This window comes from Alligator mississippiensis, chromosome 1, assembly GCF_030867095.1.
Source record: "Alligator mississippiensis isolate rAllMis1 chromosome 1, rAllMis1, whole genome shotgun sequence".
NCBI lineage: Eukaryota > Metazoa > Chordata > Crocodylia > Alligatoridae > Alligator > Alligator mississippiensis.
The window spans coordinates 150,737,571-150,754,668 of NC_081824.1; positions in this window are offsets into that span (position 1 = coordinate 150,737,571).

The window sequence follows — 17,098 nt, forward strand, 5'->3', positions numbered from 1 at the left end:
TAGTCAGATAAATACCAGTATATAGCCTGAAGAATACAAGGATAGTGTAGGAGGGGAGAAGGAGAAAGAGAAAGATAGGTATGTCTAACCATTAAAATCCTGGCATATAAGTATCAATCAATGGCAGATTTACGTTTTCTTTCTTAGGTTTTAATGGACTACATTTTAGGTATATTCCGGCTGGCATATTTCAATCCTAAAATGGGCATGACCATATGAAAACAAAAGCTCACATCTCAAACTGAAATGAAGGCTAGGACCCAGAGCTCAGTATTCCACTACATACCAGGGACAATTCAAGGGTAAAAGGAGTTGGAGGTGAATATCACAGACATAATATGAAAGAACCAGAAGGAAATACTGAGCAGAGTACACCAGATTATGGCCGCTGCTCTGGGGAAGGAATGCATGAAACCGATGGACTAACAGACAATGAAACCAAATTGTGCTATATATCCATAGATCAGCAACAGCAGCACTGGCTTCTACTTCTAAGGATTTCAGTGCTCTTGTCAAGAAGCCACCTCTACAGATGAGATAATAATGATGAAATGTATTTAACTTTTTTATTTCTTGTATTGTAAGAGTCAATGATGTTTTTTCTTCCCACACAGAATATTTAGGCTATTTTCTGTTCCAGGCTTATGACAGGTCTTATTTTATTTTAAACTGTTTTCCTGCACCTACTTGCCATCTAACACCCCTTGAATCATAGTCTGTTTCCATTTCTCCTAGATCAGCACTTCACAGTCTCTCTTCAAAATATGCTTTAATTTTAACTCAAACTTTTTAATCCATAGAAAAACAATTTCATTTCTGTTTATCATGTTGCCGTGTAGTTAAGTATCACAAAGAAGTCTCTTGGATTTCCATTATGATTACTCAAGTTTTGTTTTATTTAAAAATGCTGACAAAAAATTAGGACCATCTTTGCAAAGGTATTTAGGTGCCTAAAGATGCAGTTAGTACTTAATCAAATTTTTAGATGCACCTAAACAAGTTGATGCTTTTGAAAATCTGACCAGATATCACCTGGAGCTTTAGGCACCTAAATTACTTTTGAAAATCTGGCTCATAGATATTAAAAAGACCAGCTTCCATACTTCAAGATGTCACTCTCCTCAACGGCTCTCAGACCGCATGTCTGTATTGTTTCAGCTCCTGATTTTTTAGCTGACTAACATACAGCTGAAAACATTTGCTGTGGCTATGTACATTCTTTTGTGTCATCTTAGGCAATAGGAAAAGAGCAAATCACAGCAACTGCAGTTTGCAACATTTGCAAACATAGAAATAATTAGTCTTTTAAGTCACAGGATAAAAATATCATATGGATTCCATATTTCATACAAAACATAACATCATTTGGTGCCCAAATCCTTAAAAAAAAGAAAAAACTTGCAGTGGTTGAAGTCATTCAGAATAATTAGATACAATGCTAGCATTAGCTTATTTTCTAGGGTAGGCCTGAATATTTTTGCTACCTCAACCCATTTACTTCCTAATTCTCAACAAAAATATGAATTAGTTTTATCACTTATTTCTCCATGGTAATAAAAATATGAAACAATGTAAAGAATTTAAAGGTCAATCACAAAACCTATCCTTTTTCATGGAGATGTGGGGCTAGCAGTTAGCATCTTCAACAAATCTAACTCTTGGTTGAATGCAGCAGTTCCCAACCTCGGGTCGCGACCCAAATGAGGGTTGCGAGGGCAATGCCGGCAATGCCACACATGAAGGACAAGCCACGCCATATGCCAGGAGCTCCCGCACCCCTGCCCCCAAGGCGCCACCACCACACTCCACTCCCAGCGGTGGGTCACAGCAAGAATAGGTTGGGAACCACTGGTTTAATGCATGCAAATTCATGTATGACTTCAAGATCAACACTCTGCAATTTGGCTTTTGAGTAAAATCAAAGTCAGACCCAGAAACTGAGTCTTAGCAATCTAGCATGTATATATCATAGAATCATAGAAATTTAGGGCTGGAACAGACCTGAGGAGGTCATCTAATTCAACCCCTGCTCAAAGCAGGACCAGACCCAACTACATCATCCCAGCCAAAGCTTTGTCTAGCCAGGTTTTGAAAACCTCCAAGGATGAAGAGTCCACCACGTCTCTGGGTAACCTGTTTCAGTGTTTTACTACCCTCCTAAGTGAGAAAATTCTTCCTAATAGCTAAGCTAAGTTTCCCTGGCTGCAGATTAAGACCATTGCTCCTTTTTCTGTCATCTGCCACCACTGAGAACAATCTAGCTCCATCCCCTTTTGAACCGCCTTCAGGTAGGTGAAGGCTGCTATTAAGTCCCCTCTCAGTCTCCTCTTCTCTAGACTAAATAAGCCCAGTTTCCTCAGTCTTTCCTCATAAGTCATGTCCCCAGCCCCCTCACCATTTTTGTTACCCTCCACTGGACTCTTTCCAATTTGTCCACATTCTTTCTGTAGTGGGGGCCCCCAAACTGAACACAGTTCAGATGTATCCTCACAAGTGCTGAATAGAGGGGAATAATAACTTCCCTTAACCTACTGGCAACACACCTACCAATGCAGCCCAGTATGCCATTAGCCTTCTTGGCAACAAGGGCACACTGTTGGCTCATATTCAACTTATTTTCCAGTGTAACCCTCAGGTCCTTTTCTGCAGAGCTTCTGCCCAGCCAGTCAGCCCCCAGCCTGTACCAGTGCATGGGATTTTTTCATCCTAAGTGCAAGACTTTGCACTTGTCCTTGTTGAACCTCAAGAGATGTCTTTTGACCCAATCCTTCAATTTGTCTAGGTCACTGAATCCTAGTCCTGCCCTTCAGAGTATCTACTACTCCCTGCCAGCTTGATGTCATTTGCAAACTTGCTGATGGTGCACTCTATGCCATCTTCCAGGTCATTGATGAAAACATTGAACAAAACTGACTGCAGAACTGACCCCTACAGCACTCCACTTGATACTGACTACCAACAAGACATTGAACCATCGATTACTACCCTCTAAGTCAAAAGCTCCAGCCAGTTTTCTGTCCACATAACAGTCCATTCATCCAGACAATACTTCCTTAGCTTGCATGCGAGAATGCTGCAGGAGACAGTATCAAAAGCCATGCTAAAATCAAGGTACACCACATCTACTGGTCTCCCCACATCCACAGAGTCAGTCATCTCATCACAGAAGGCAATTGGGTTGGTCAGGCATCACTTGCCCTTTGTGAAGCCATATTGACTGTTCCTAATCACCTTCTTCTCCAAGTGCTTAGAAATGGATTCCTTGAGGATCTGCTCTGTGATCTTTCCAGGAACTGAGGTGAGGCTGACTGGTCTGTACTTCCCGAGATCCTCATTTTTCCCTTTCTTCAATATGGATACTATCTTTGCCCTTTTCCAGTCATCTGGGACCTCTCCTGATCGCCATGAGTTTTCAAAGATGATGTTCAATGGCTCTGCAATCACATCAGCACCCTCAGGTGCATCCCATCCAGCCCCATGGACTTGTATATGTCCAGCTTTTCTAAGTAGTCCCTAACTTGCTCTTTCATCACTGAGGGGTGCTCACCTCCTCTCCAAGCTGTGCTGCCCGGTGCAGTAATCTGGGAGCTACCCTTGCCTGTGAAGGCAGAGGCAAAAAAGGTATTGAGCATTTCAGCCTTTTCTACATCCTCTGTCACAAGGTTGTCTCCCCCATTCAGTAAGAGACCCACACTTTTCCTGATCCTCCTCTTGCTACTGACATACTTGTACAAACCCTTCTTGTTACCCTTCACATCCCTTGCTAGCTGCAACTCCAGTTGCGCTTTGGCCTTCCTGACTTCATTCCTGCATGCCTGAGTAATGCTCATATACCCCTTCCTAGTTGTTTGTCCAAGTTTCCACTTCTTATAAGCTTTCTTTTTGTGATTTAGTTTACTGAAGAGATCCTTGTTAAGTCAAGCTGCTTTTCTGCCATACTTGCTAGTTTTCCTGCACACGGGGATGGTTTATTCCTGTGCTCTTAGTAAGGTTTCTTTAAAGTACAGCCAGCTCTCCTGGACTCCTCTCCATCTCAGACTGGATTCCCAGGGGATCCTCCCCATGAGTTCCCTGAGTGAGTCAAAGTCTGCTTTTCTAAAGTCCAGGGTCCTTTGCTGCTCTCCTTCCTTTCCTCAGGATCCTGAACTGAATCATCTTCTGGTCACTGCTGCCCAAGTTGCCATCCAGTAAATGTTCCCCCACCAATTCTTCCTGTTTGGGAGCAGCAGATCAAGATGAGCACAGCCCCTAGTTGGCTGCTCTGACACTTGCAGTATTGTCCCCAATAGTTTCCAAAAACTTCCTGGATTGTCTGTGCACTGCTGTATTGCTCTCCCAGCAGATGTCAGGGTGATTGAAGTGCCCCATGAAAACCAGGGTCTGTTATCAGGAATCTTCCACTACATGTCTGAAGAAAGCCTCATCCACCACTTCCTCCCCACCATGATATCACCATTGTTGCTCTCCCCTCTGACCCTAACCCAGAGACTATCAACAGGCCTAAATCCAGTTTCATGCTGGAGCTCTGAGCAATCATACGACTCTTTTCCATGAAGTGCAACTCCTCCTCCTCTTCTCCCCTGCCTGTCTTTCCTGAACAGTTTGTACCTGTCCATGACGGTGCTCCAGTCATGCAAGCTCCCACCAAGTCTCTGTTATTCCAGTCACGTCATAGTTCCAGGACTGTGCAAGGACTTCTGATTCTTCCTGCTTGTTTCCCAGGCTATGTGCATTTGTGTACAGCACCTGAGGTAACTAGTTGATTGCCCTGATTTCTCAGGAAGTATGAGAGCACTTCCCCTGTTGCCCCCTCCTACTTGCTCTTCCTCCTGGTCTCCTGCTTCCCCACTTACCTCAGTGGTTGGCCTTCATCCCCTGGCAAACCTAGTTTAGTTTGGACACCAGAATCTTCCAGTGTCAAAAAGCCCACCCTGCTGCAAATTAGCAGCATGGCAAATGCCTGCATGTGTGGTGCGAGTGGTTTGCAGCGCCACAGATAGGTCTGCAGCACCACAAACTCCACATGCGTGTTTGTCTGCCATGTGGTCCACCTTATAATGTTTTGCTTAAAATAATGCATTGGGGAATACCTTTACTGTTTGGGGGATATTATACAAAAAACTTACCAGGTTATGTTTATCCTCAAGTTGTAAAAAAACTGTACGTCAAATGTTAGCACTATCCAAAATACAATAAAAAATGCTTTTATCGTTTAAACTTTTTTCAGGATTAGTTAAGGGTTCATCTCTGGCCTTGTAATTTAACATACTCTTTTTGTCTGATACTCTTTTGGGAAAACTACCTTTGATTTCCAGCTCATTGGCCAGTTCTTTAGCATCACTCAGAACGCTTGTGAATCCCTTATCAGAATGGCATTTACAAAACAAACATTGACGATTTTTGCTGATTCACAGTTATGTTCAATATCACTTCTTTTTCTTTCAAAAGATATCATGCCAAAGTCTTACATTTCACCCAAATGTATAGTTGTAGATTTTGTGAGAGAGCAATTCTACATTGCTTTAAGCTTAGTTCCTGCAAGTCACTTAAGATTTGAATCACAAGCCATTCAAACTATAGTGTCATAGATTTCTGAAACTTGGCATTATTCATGGACAGCATCAATTCAGCTTTCCCATCTCATTTCAGCTAAGGTTTCTGATCCCATGTTGGAGCACGGTATGCTAGCACCATAAGAAGGATGAAAAAAAACCCCTCTAAATGCTTTGAACCACTTAAACAAAGACTACATTTTCAGTGCAACAGCTCTTGACATCATTAAGTACTAGTTTCCAGGAATGTGTGCTATAGTGCTCTCTTGTTAAGGTCTCAGATTTTCTTCAGAATGGTACTGTGCTTGCCTTTCATATTTATATCATTGCCTTAGCTTTGACCTCTCAAATCAGAATATGATTCCTGTTTCTCTTAACTGTCCAAGGAGAGATTCTATCATTCCATTAGCAATGTCATCTGTCATGTTCACATTTCCAGAAAAATATTTTTTTGATCATCATGCTGTCTTCTCTTGCCTTGGTTGTTTTTACTGCAGAAACGGCAATCTAACAGTCATCATCATCTGTTCCTGCTCTACTGTCTTGGTGGAGTAAAGTATAACAGAATACAATTTTACAGCCTTCAAGGTGGAAATAGTTTCCATCTTGATCATATTCCCAATAATTTGAATAGTGATATTCTGAATATTTTTGCTAAGGCAAAGGTCATGAATTACTTTTGAGGTAGCTGAGCAGGGAGGGCCTTTCACCGCAAGGTCATATTTCTCCCAGAGTCTCCACAAATTTCAAACATTTCCCTTTGTGGAAGGGAATAGAGCTTGTCCAGTGCACCTCTTTAGGAATGTTTTCTATTCTATGCATCCTAATCAAATCAGAAAGCCTATCCCAAACAGCTTGCCCGTTTCTATTAGAGAAATAATTTGGCATTGGTCTCTTTAGCAATTGTATGATCTAGTTTCAGTTGAAGTCCCTCCACATATGGTAGCTCTTCACTTGATCTTCTGATTTCCCATGTTTCGCTCAGATACTTGATATGTTTTTCAAATCTCAAACACCCCTCCTGACCAAAGTAAATTCTCTGGAGTCAAAACGAATTAGAGAAAAAGTCAAAGAGAAGCTAATCTTATTTTACGCATTCTCCATTTGAAAGCTGGTGTGAAAAATGGAAAGCTGACAATTTCTTTCTGTTACTATCCATGACCATATGTATTCACTGACAAAAGGCAAACTGTCATTGATAACTGGCCATTCAGCTTTGATAACCAGTTTCAATCTCTGTAGATTCTTCTCTATTCTTTGATTAACTGCTATTGCACCAAATTATTTTTACTCAAAGACATAGCCTCCTGCACAAACAGAGCCGTCTCACTGGTAATGTTTTTTTCTTGTTCTCCTTCAGATTTATCAGAATAATCAGAAGCAGCAAAGCCTTAATTCAGACAGCTACTTTGCTGCCACTTTGGGTGGATTAACACGCACAATGAATAGATTCTGAAGTATCCAAATGCTTTAATTTCTTCCAAATTACAGAACCCAAATTCTTTCAGTTATTTCCTTTTTTTCCTTTAAAAAAATGTGCAATATGCAGCTCCAGGCAAATGTTTTTATTCTTATAAAAAGATTGTGACTATCAATTTCATTTTCAACCAGGACAATTTACACAGCTAGTGAAGACCAGTTGCTGACTATGTGCATATAGAAATAGGATTAATGTTGGAATGCCTAATAGACCAAATACAAGATGATGCATTTATAAAGAGTACCACCTATTGTCTGCAAGTTCTACAACAATAGGGTTTGTCTGTTTTCTCAGAGAATAATAAAGTTTGGTATTTGAACGTGTGTTTTTAGCCCTCCCTACTAAGAGCACCAGCTATCCCACTTATAAAGCTGGCCCAGTGCAGGACAGCTCACAGTTGCTTGGGTTTGCATGTTGTAATAGATACTGATGTCATGTAAAGTGTCACTTGTAGCAGTGTCAAAGACCTTGTATGATGGAACATGGGATGAGACAGAAAATTTGCAGTTCCTCTTCTATGTGCTTTAATCACTGTTCTGGTTCCCTTTTTCATTGGTACAAAGTCAAAATTTAGGGCTCAGTGAGGTCACAAGCACCTTTACTTTGCTGACATTAGATGAAACCATGGGTGTAATCAATGACTCATCATCTTTCCCTCTGTGAAGTTGCTGCCTCAGCATCTCTGAATGGTTGGATTGGGATTAGAAGTCTCCCATGAGCTGCTTGGATCAGCACCTCCCACTTCTTTGGATGAAGATAAGGCACTGTCCCTTGAATCAGAGCATTGGAATGGCTCTGAAGGGTCAACTAGTTGAACCCCCTTTACAGATATGGGCTGAGCTATTACTAAACCATGCTGGAGGCCCATCCAGCCTCTTGAAAACCTCCAATAAAGGAGATTCCACACCTTACCTAGGCAGTCCTTTGTGAGGTAACTGGCTAAAAATGCCAGCCTCACTCAGAAAATGTCAGCAATTCTAAGGTTTCTGGCTCAGTATCTCTGAGGTCAAGGGACAGGATGATGAATCTTTAGCACGTCTGGCTGCTATCTGTGACCACACTGATTTATCATGCCTCTCTTGCTGGGATGATGCCAAGTGACAGGCTGTGATGAGGTCAGTGGTCATCACCTCTGGCCTGCAGGGCTGATTTCAAGGTGCAGATGTCTGTGAAGTCTGTAGCTCAGCATCAAAAACCTGATGGAATGAAGCCAAGACCATTGTGAAATCACTGGCTCAGCAAGGATCTCTCATTCCTGTGTCAGTAAAATGGCCTAGGGGGTGAAGCACAGAAATGTTATAAGACTTAATTCAAAGAATAATTTTGCTTTTATTTTTCTTTCTTTTTTGGACAGAAGCATATTAATGTCAAATTTCCATAATCTGTAATGTCAGATATGGGACAAACATATACAACAATTCCTGCTTCAGTAACCTGTTTCTGGACAGTATATCTAAGTGGGATTTTTTTTAATAAATTCACTTAGAGACAGAACAAGGAGCAATGGTCTCAAGTTGCAGAAGTTTAGGTTAGATATTGGGAAGAATTTTCTCACCAGGAGGGTAGTAAAACACTGGAACAGGTTACCCAGAGAAGTGGTGGAATCTCCATCCTTGGAGGTTTTTAAACCCTGGCTAGACGAAGCCTTGGCTGGGATGATTTAGTTGTGGATGGTCCTGATTTGAGCAGGGGGTTGGACTAGATGACCTCCTGAGGTCCCTTCCAGCCCTCATTTTCTATGATTCTATCAAGTGCTCAGCACCATGAATTCTGCAGCTGGAGACAAAACAATGCACATACAAATTTCATGGCCATTCAACCCTGGCCACCTGCATTTAAATATGTATTCTTTGCTACCTTGGTTGCAAGGAGGGCAAAAGAACTAAAGTATTACACAGGGGAGTAGGAAGAAGGCAGCTGAATAAAATCAGCTTCATACGGTGGCTTCTCCTTTAAGCATTGTGTTGTACACCTTGATTCTTCCTGCAGCAGTAAGTTGGCTCTGAGCACACATTTACATATTAGTCATGCCCACACACTTTCAAATGCCATCATCAGCCTCCTCAAGTCTCAAGATCATTCTTTCGACTTCTCAGAAGCATTACTAACAATCTGAGTTCACAGAACTCGGCAGAGTCACTGGGGTCATGAGAACTGAGTCAATGAGAGAAGGCTAGGGAGAGCTGAGGAGCAGACTGAATAAGAGATACAATAACAACTCAGGAACTACATACCATGTCTGACTCAGGGAAAGAGCTATAAAACTGCTGTTTAGATAATGGCAACTCCTCCTTATGGTATCAGACGATATGCACTGAAGTCCAGCAGAATAAAATTACTGTCTAGATTTTCTCAACTTCCATTTTGAGTAATGAACTGCATATTATGCACAATCTCCCCTATAATACATCTACTCTACTCTTCCTAATGGACTAGCACTGTCCACCAGAGTCTTATCAAATTTCCCTTTATCTGCTTCCTGAAAATATGTGGCTGACTAGAAATGACTACAAGGTCCCTGAAGTATGGAGGGATATAATAGTACTACATCCTGGGAGCTGGCTCATTTTGTCCCATTCCTAACTAAAACAAGTATTCAAGACAATGTTCAAGGCAATGTGCAAGATGCTACTATAATAAAAGCTAAATTACAAAAGAAAATTTCCAGGGGGGGAGCATAAAAATGGTACTGCATTCACTTTTTACTCTGTGTAAGGACAGGTTGCTTTTAGAAGAGATGCTTTCAGATGCTTTAGATCAGTTGGGGCCAGATCTTGAGAGAGATTCAACACCCACAACCCCAAATCATGAGATTTTAATTCTGTTTTTACTCAGGCTAAAGTCATATTGAATTCAATGAGAGTTTTACCCAAGTAAGAGTTGAGTGCCTGATTCTGGTCTCATTAAAAAATGATCTCTTCCATTAGAAAATATGGTATCCACGGAATTGAAATTTTCTGTGGGGTAATCATAGTTTTGCTGAAAAATTGCAATTTTTAAGAGAACTGAAATGAAATCTTTTGTTTGGGATTGGTTGGACCAATATTTGAGTTTGCTGAGCTAACCTGAAACTTTCTGTTTTGAATCCCTTCAGTTAAACATTAAAGTGTATTTTCTTATCAGCCTGTTGTCTTATGAGAGTTGCAGTCTGAGCTGGCATTCCTCTATTAAGGGTCAAGTGTCCCAGAGGACGACGTTCCCCACATTGCAATGTGAATTGCACTCCGACCAAGTTCAGTGTGGCACAGCATGGGAGTTGCATGACTCTGGATACATCAGAGAAATGAAGTGCAGCCGGGGAGCCTGCCACACACACGAGAATGGAAACATCAGGCTTCTGAAGAACAGCTCTCTTGAGGCAATGTTTCAATGTCAAAAGGCAGTTTGACACTGAAATGACATAAAAGGAAATATTTTAGGTCATTCCAAGAAATTGCAGCAAATCTCTTTACAAATCTCCAGATCTAAATTTTTCAAAACTGTCATTTAGTGAAACCATTTTAAAACTTTAACCTTTTAGCCTAATTTGGGACAAAAAGAAATGTGGGTCTGTTGGATTTTTCCATGGGACAGAATTTTCCCATTGCACTGAACACTACTCTTAAAGGTAAGATGCAGAGCTGTGGTTAAGAAAGGCTTTTAATGTATATTTTTAGACTCCAGTTGGGAGGCAGAAATGTAGAAAAAACAGGGCACTCAGCAGAAATCCTTGTTTAGTTATTAATATTACATAGATAATCCTGAATATTAAACTGCCCAATATATCTCTCTATTTCTGGCCCAGGCATTTTAGTAAACATGTCAAAATTAACAGGAAGGATTTTGCTGAGAAGAAAAATGTTGCCTATGGTACTTGGGGCTCTATTGAACTATTTTGTTTACACCGTTGGCAGTAACCCAGAGTTGAGACACCCGTCAGTGCCTACATATTGCCCAGTCTTCCTTTTTCCCTCTTCTAAAATTAGCTGCAATCATCAAATGACAGTGAAGCCAGCTCTAACATTTAAGCAAGCAAACAAACAACAATAAAACCAAGATTTCAGGACATTCCACTTCCTAGAAGCCTTTTGGGATGCCTGCCACATTAGTGACAGATTAAGATGCCTTCCATTCACTTCTGAGAAACAGTATCAGATGGCAACATAATTTAATAGAGCAAAATTACTCAATTAAGCATCTCACTTATACCAGTACAGGTGGGAGAGGAGAACCATGAATAAGACTAGTCAGAAGGGGAAACAGAAAATTCAGACAAATTAGCTTTTAAAGGAATGTAAGATACAATTCAGCAGCTAAGAAAAAATAGATGATGTTAGAGAAAATGCTATAGGATGGAGACAACTGAAGCAGCACATGGTGCTGGCTGTGCATGGTTATTTTAGGCCTGTACACCACAATAGCAATGTGCTATAATGAGGGAGTGCACTGCTACAGTGACGTAGCAGCGGTGTCATGGTTTTTGCCAACGGATGCTATGGTGCCATAGGGCGTTACTACGGCGCAGTAGCATCTTGTGTAGACATGTCTGCTGAGAATTGTGGGTCATCAGGAAGACATTAAGCACTGCATGAAAAAGCTCCTGACGTGCACAGTACCTAGGCAAGCAGGGCATGATGCTGAAAAAGGGCTGGTTCAGAAAATGGAAGAAGCAGCATCAAAGCTTTAGTGTAATGCTTGCAAAGAGGAAGGAATTCTTGTCACCTGGCAAGTAGAAGCACAAGGACAACTCTTCCTCAGTATGCTCAGTTTAGCCACTTTAAATTTTACTCTTGGTTGGGCTAAGCAGGTGCTGCTGCAGGACAGGACAAACCCTTTGGTTATCCCAGTTGTGACCCCATCTCTTTTCCTCTGTGCCATATCCTGCCTCAGTGATACTGCTTCCTCTGCATCTGGGAAGATACTACTTGGCAGGTGGCATCAACATGAGACCAGAAATAGCTTTCTCTTATTAGCTGGTTAAAAAGTGCTTGTGTACTGGGTATCGGTTTCACTCTCTGTGGTTGATTGCTCTAAATGACCATCTGCCATATTGGGTGGCTGTTCTCTCATCTTACCCTTCATATCTCCTCCATGTCATCCCAAGATACAGCATGGTCATAGTTTTGTTTTGAATGCATTGCATAAAGTTAAGAAAGCCATTCTTAAAATGGGACAACTGAGGAAGGGCCAAGAGGTGGGTAGATAAGACTGGGCAGCTGCACACTCTCTCTAAATTCAAAGGATTAGTCTTCAATAAGGTGAATAAATATAAAAAGTCTGATTCTTGGATGTAGACAAAAAGCATCAGGGCAAAGATGCCACAAGTGCTATCATGATCTTGAGTTTCCCCAGATACACAGCCATCGCTTGGTGTAAAATGGAGCAACGTGAAAGCTGATCTAATTTACATCACCTGTGGATGGACTCCAAGGGCAGATGTATTGACTGATGATTTTAGGTGAGCAAGGACAGCCCACTTACGTCCCCTTTGCCAAGCACATGAAAAAGGGTGGGGAAAGGAGTGTTACATTCCCCCTGCACTTTCCGGTGTGACAACTGTAGGCTTGCCTTATAGAAGTGGCATATAAACAGCTGCAGGATCACTAATGATGGAGGGTGATGCATGAGAGATGGGGTCGGGGATGGGTTCAGCAACCCTGTATCCCTTCATAGAATCTTATTATTAAAGGGAAAAAAAAACAAACCTTTCTTTTTTAACTATCATGTTCTATACAAAATACAGCACAGCTTGTAAACTCTTGGATGTTGTGTCACTTGATTGGTTCTCAGATCCTCTGGTGGTGGATGACAGTAGAGGATCAATAGACAGAGAGGGAGAAAGATACTTGCCATATGCTTACTCCAATATGTCAGCACAAGTGATGGAAGCAGACATGACTCAGTCTGGAGGTGAAGTATTCACCTTAAGCAAGATGACACAGAAGAACCAGTTTTAGAAAGCTATTAACAGCAGAAATGAAGGGACAGTTCACCACAACACAACCCAGACTCGTTGTAGGAATGGGAATTTCAGCAGAGGAAAAGAGAGCAGAAGTCAGTGTAGTGTATCCAGTGACAGATGCAGGATTTCTTTGCTAACCCCAGGGGGAAGCAGCAACGGCTGTGCCACTTCAAGAGGAAAGAGTACTGACTTTTAAACATCTATTATGTTCCAATCTCCTTCTGTTTCCTGCATGACAAAACAGGCCTACCAAACAGTTTCTGGGGCAGAATATCCAGTTACCAGCAACGTGATCAAAGACCAAGAGAAAATAATCTGGTAAATCAATACATTTTCCTGCATTCATGGAATACAAGAATCTTTCACTTGGATTCTTAACTCGTACACACTGGTGTAGCTCCATTGTAGCTCTGGTGCTTCACCCCAGCTGAGAGTCTGGCCTTGTATGTCTAACCCATGTAGTAGATTATTGAAGCCAGAGGCTTCAATGCAGGTATCTGACTGCAGGGTCAGGACTTATGCATAGAGACTCTTTGCAGGACCCTTAGTATTAGAGGATTAATGTTCCACGTTGTTTATTTTCTGCACATTCTCTTGGTTGGTGTTGAAAGTCAAATTTGTTTAGCTTTAGTGCCTGGTATGTATTTTGGGGGTTGAGCATAAATAGTGTCTGGTGTTTCTCAAGGGAAAGTAACAGGCAGGAAAATAAGAATGGCATTCTGGCTGTTGAACCCAAGGAAGGAGAGGTTTCTGTAGAACTTTGTTCAAAGAGATCCACTGAAAATATGAAGGCAGAGTGACAAAAATGACCTGAAGACATCACGTACCATCATAGATGCAGCAATGGAAAACAGGTCAAAGTGGTTTGAGAAGATGTGGCACTCTTTTGCATAAGTTCTTTAAAATAACACTACATGTCCATAGCACATTTAATGCAAAATGCTCAGAGCTCTTTACAAAAAGAAGCAAGCTTCCAAAACACTTATATTAGCAACAAGTATTATTTTTGGATTATAAATTAAGATAAAAAGGTCCTAAATCACAAAAGAGCTCCATTGATTTCCATGTACACCAAGTTTTGAATTACAGGAGAGCTCAAAGGGCGGGCTGAGCCCCCCCAATAAGAGACAAGAGCTCCTTCAGCCCACCCCGTGCCTCAGGCAATGGCAGCAGTCCTTCCGGCTTCTGGCTGCCACTACCAAGAGCTGGAATGTATGTCGAACCCTGACGTACACTGGGTCGAGGCCAAAGGAATCCTCAGTTTCAACACAGCTAAAAGGTGGAATCAGTGGGAATAGAAGCCAGAGATCCTAATTCCCAGTGCCCCCTGCTAAGCACTGCATCATTGTTAGGAATAGTCCTAGTCATTAGTATGAATATGGATTGCTGCAGAACATGTCATACCAAAATGAAGGGCCATATTTTTCCACACACACTGTCCTTTTTATGTTGCACGACTACTCAAAGGGCACATCTACATGTGCTGCTATGATGACATTGTTACTGCACCATGATTTACTATTTCCTTTCGGAAGTACTAAATCATGGCACAGTAACAGCCTGTACTGCACCGTACATGCAGCACAGTTATTTTTAGCAGCCACTTTGTTGTAGTGGTGCACTATACCGGGGAGCACATTGCTACAGCAAAGGAGCTGCTGGCCATGTGCAGATGCCCATGGATGCTATGTCATTGTAGCACATTGCTATGGTGTTGTAGTATCACATGTAGACATGCCCAAAGAGTCCTAAAAGCAGAGTAAGTAGCTAGTGGGAGATCACCTTAGAGATCACCTTAGTGAAACTCCTCCCTGCTGCTCAGTGATTGATATTGGGAAAAGAAGAATGGTCTGTTGGTTAGAGCATTGGCAGGAAACTCAGAAGACCTATGTTCAATTATAGCTTCAGACACACTTTTGTGTAAATTTGGAAAAATCACTTACCCAATTCTGAGCTTCAATTCTGTCTATAAAACAGATAATACTCTATTTTACCAGAGGACTGCGAACGTAAAATCCATCAAGTTTAGTGAGATGCTTTCATACTATAGGAATGAGGACTGCAAAGATAGATTAATAGGGATCATAGTCAGGATTTTCTTGCATCTTTATGATCCCCAGCTGATCTCAGGGCCATTAGCAGCCAGCATAAATTACTACAGCTATCAAGTTGTCATTGAACTAGTGGACTGTGGGTGCAACCAACCCAGGATGCAAGAGCCCAAAAGTAACTTAAAGGCATTGCTGCATGGCTGTTTCCAGAACCCCAAGTGAGAATCAGGGCCAGTGAACTTCTGTATGTTGTCCCACCAAATAGCAAAGACAAAGAGCTCTTTGTCATCGCTATCTTTAGTTTCTATGAGGAAGAATTAATAACATTTTGAATTTATTTTATGATCAAAATTGCCATTATTAGCAATATTCACATAGAGTCAGCATTGCAAATATGGTCAGAGTGCCATCATGCCAGGCACTGAACAAACGTACCAAAAATGATGGTATCTATCTCAGCATGCGCAATAAAAAATGCTTCCAGTAAGAGAAAGAAAGGGTGAGAGGCAGTGGTTGAAGGGGCAAAGGGTCTGAGTTTTAACATCCACTGAGAAAGGGTGAACAAAATTAACTGAACAAGGAAAGGGAACAGCAATCTGAAAAGAACAATAACAATTTGAACAGCAGTTGGCATTTCATTTGGAACAACAGTAGAAATGTTTGTTATCTTTTCTGCCAGAATGGCAAGATGCTATTTTATCGATGTTATCTTGAAGATGACAGAAAAGCGTATTAATCAAACTGAAATGAGAATCTGGGGCTTTGAGAACAGCAGTTGATGCCTTCTAAGTGACTGAGGGATTGAAATCAATTGGATTTTATGACTCTCAGCAGTTTATTTCTTTAAAGGACTCTGAGAACTGGGCAGGCCACCCACTAGCAATTTCCTGGTGTTGACTGAAGTCTGTGCTGTCAGACATACCCCTGGTAGGTATTAGCCTTATAGCGATACCCACAATGGCCAATGAGCTAGAATATATAGCCACATCACAGGAAACTTTAAAGGCATTGAGGCCCCAATTGGACCTTTTCATTAAGAATCAAATGTAGTTTTTTTCTGATAGGGTGTCCTCATTTCTCTCACCTCCCCCCCTCCCCACCTTCCTACTTCTTTATGTTTTCCTCCCTGTGCAATACTTTTTTCTTGGCCCTATGACTGAGATTTAGGAATGCGTACAATCAGCAAAACATGGCATACTTTTCTTTGAAGGTGGCAGCCTCTACCTTTACTCTTGGCAATGGTCATCTTATAATTGTCCTGCGATTTATGAATAGTGAAAAAAATAACATTGCACATGTTGGAAAATTTTGCAAAAGCACATGATATATATTATAAAAATGTAATAATCACCTTAGAAGGCAAAGACAGCTACCACCAATGCACATATTTATAAGGCTAGAGCTACTAATACACAGTGTATTACTTTCCTCTGATTTCTGTTTAAATGCATGAGAAACATTCAGATTGACAGACCCCAAAAATGGCAATGCCTTTTTAGTGACAGAAAAGATCCAACGTGGACAAGAGCAATGTAAAACTCCTTCCCAACAAATGTCAACACTGACATTGAGGAACAGCCAAAAGAAATCAGTTCAGTCTCTCCATTCAATCTTGCACATCCCCACTGAGACTGCTAATAGGTGTTTGGATAATACAGGGATGGGAGTCATATAAAAAGAGAAAGACAGAGAGAGTAAAGGTGCCAATTAGTGCCAGTTGTGATGTGAACACCTGTCCAATGTGATGTAGACTGAGACTTCATTTCAACTTGTCTATTTAAAAATCTGACTTTTCCAATTCCTACATAAAGCTTGTGTCCTGCTGAGCACACTAATGGAACTGATGACTATCTGAGTTTCCTACTGTCAGTCATACAGCTACAGCCTGAACCGATGGCTATCATGCTGTATCTCTGACTCCTTCTGTCAGTGTAAAGTGGCAAGGGCATGTTAATGGGAAATTCCAGAGAATTAATGGAGATAAGAAATTCCATCATTTACTGATGGATTTTTATATTTCTGTAGAGGGATGACAACATAAAGATTGTTACTGTCTTCATGTTTGTAAAGAAAT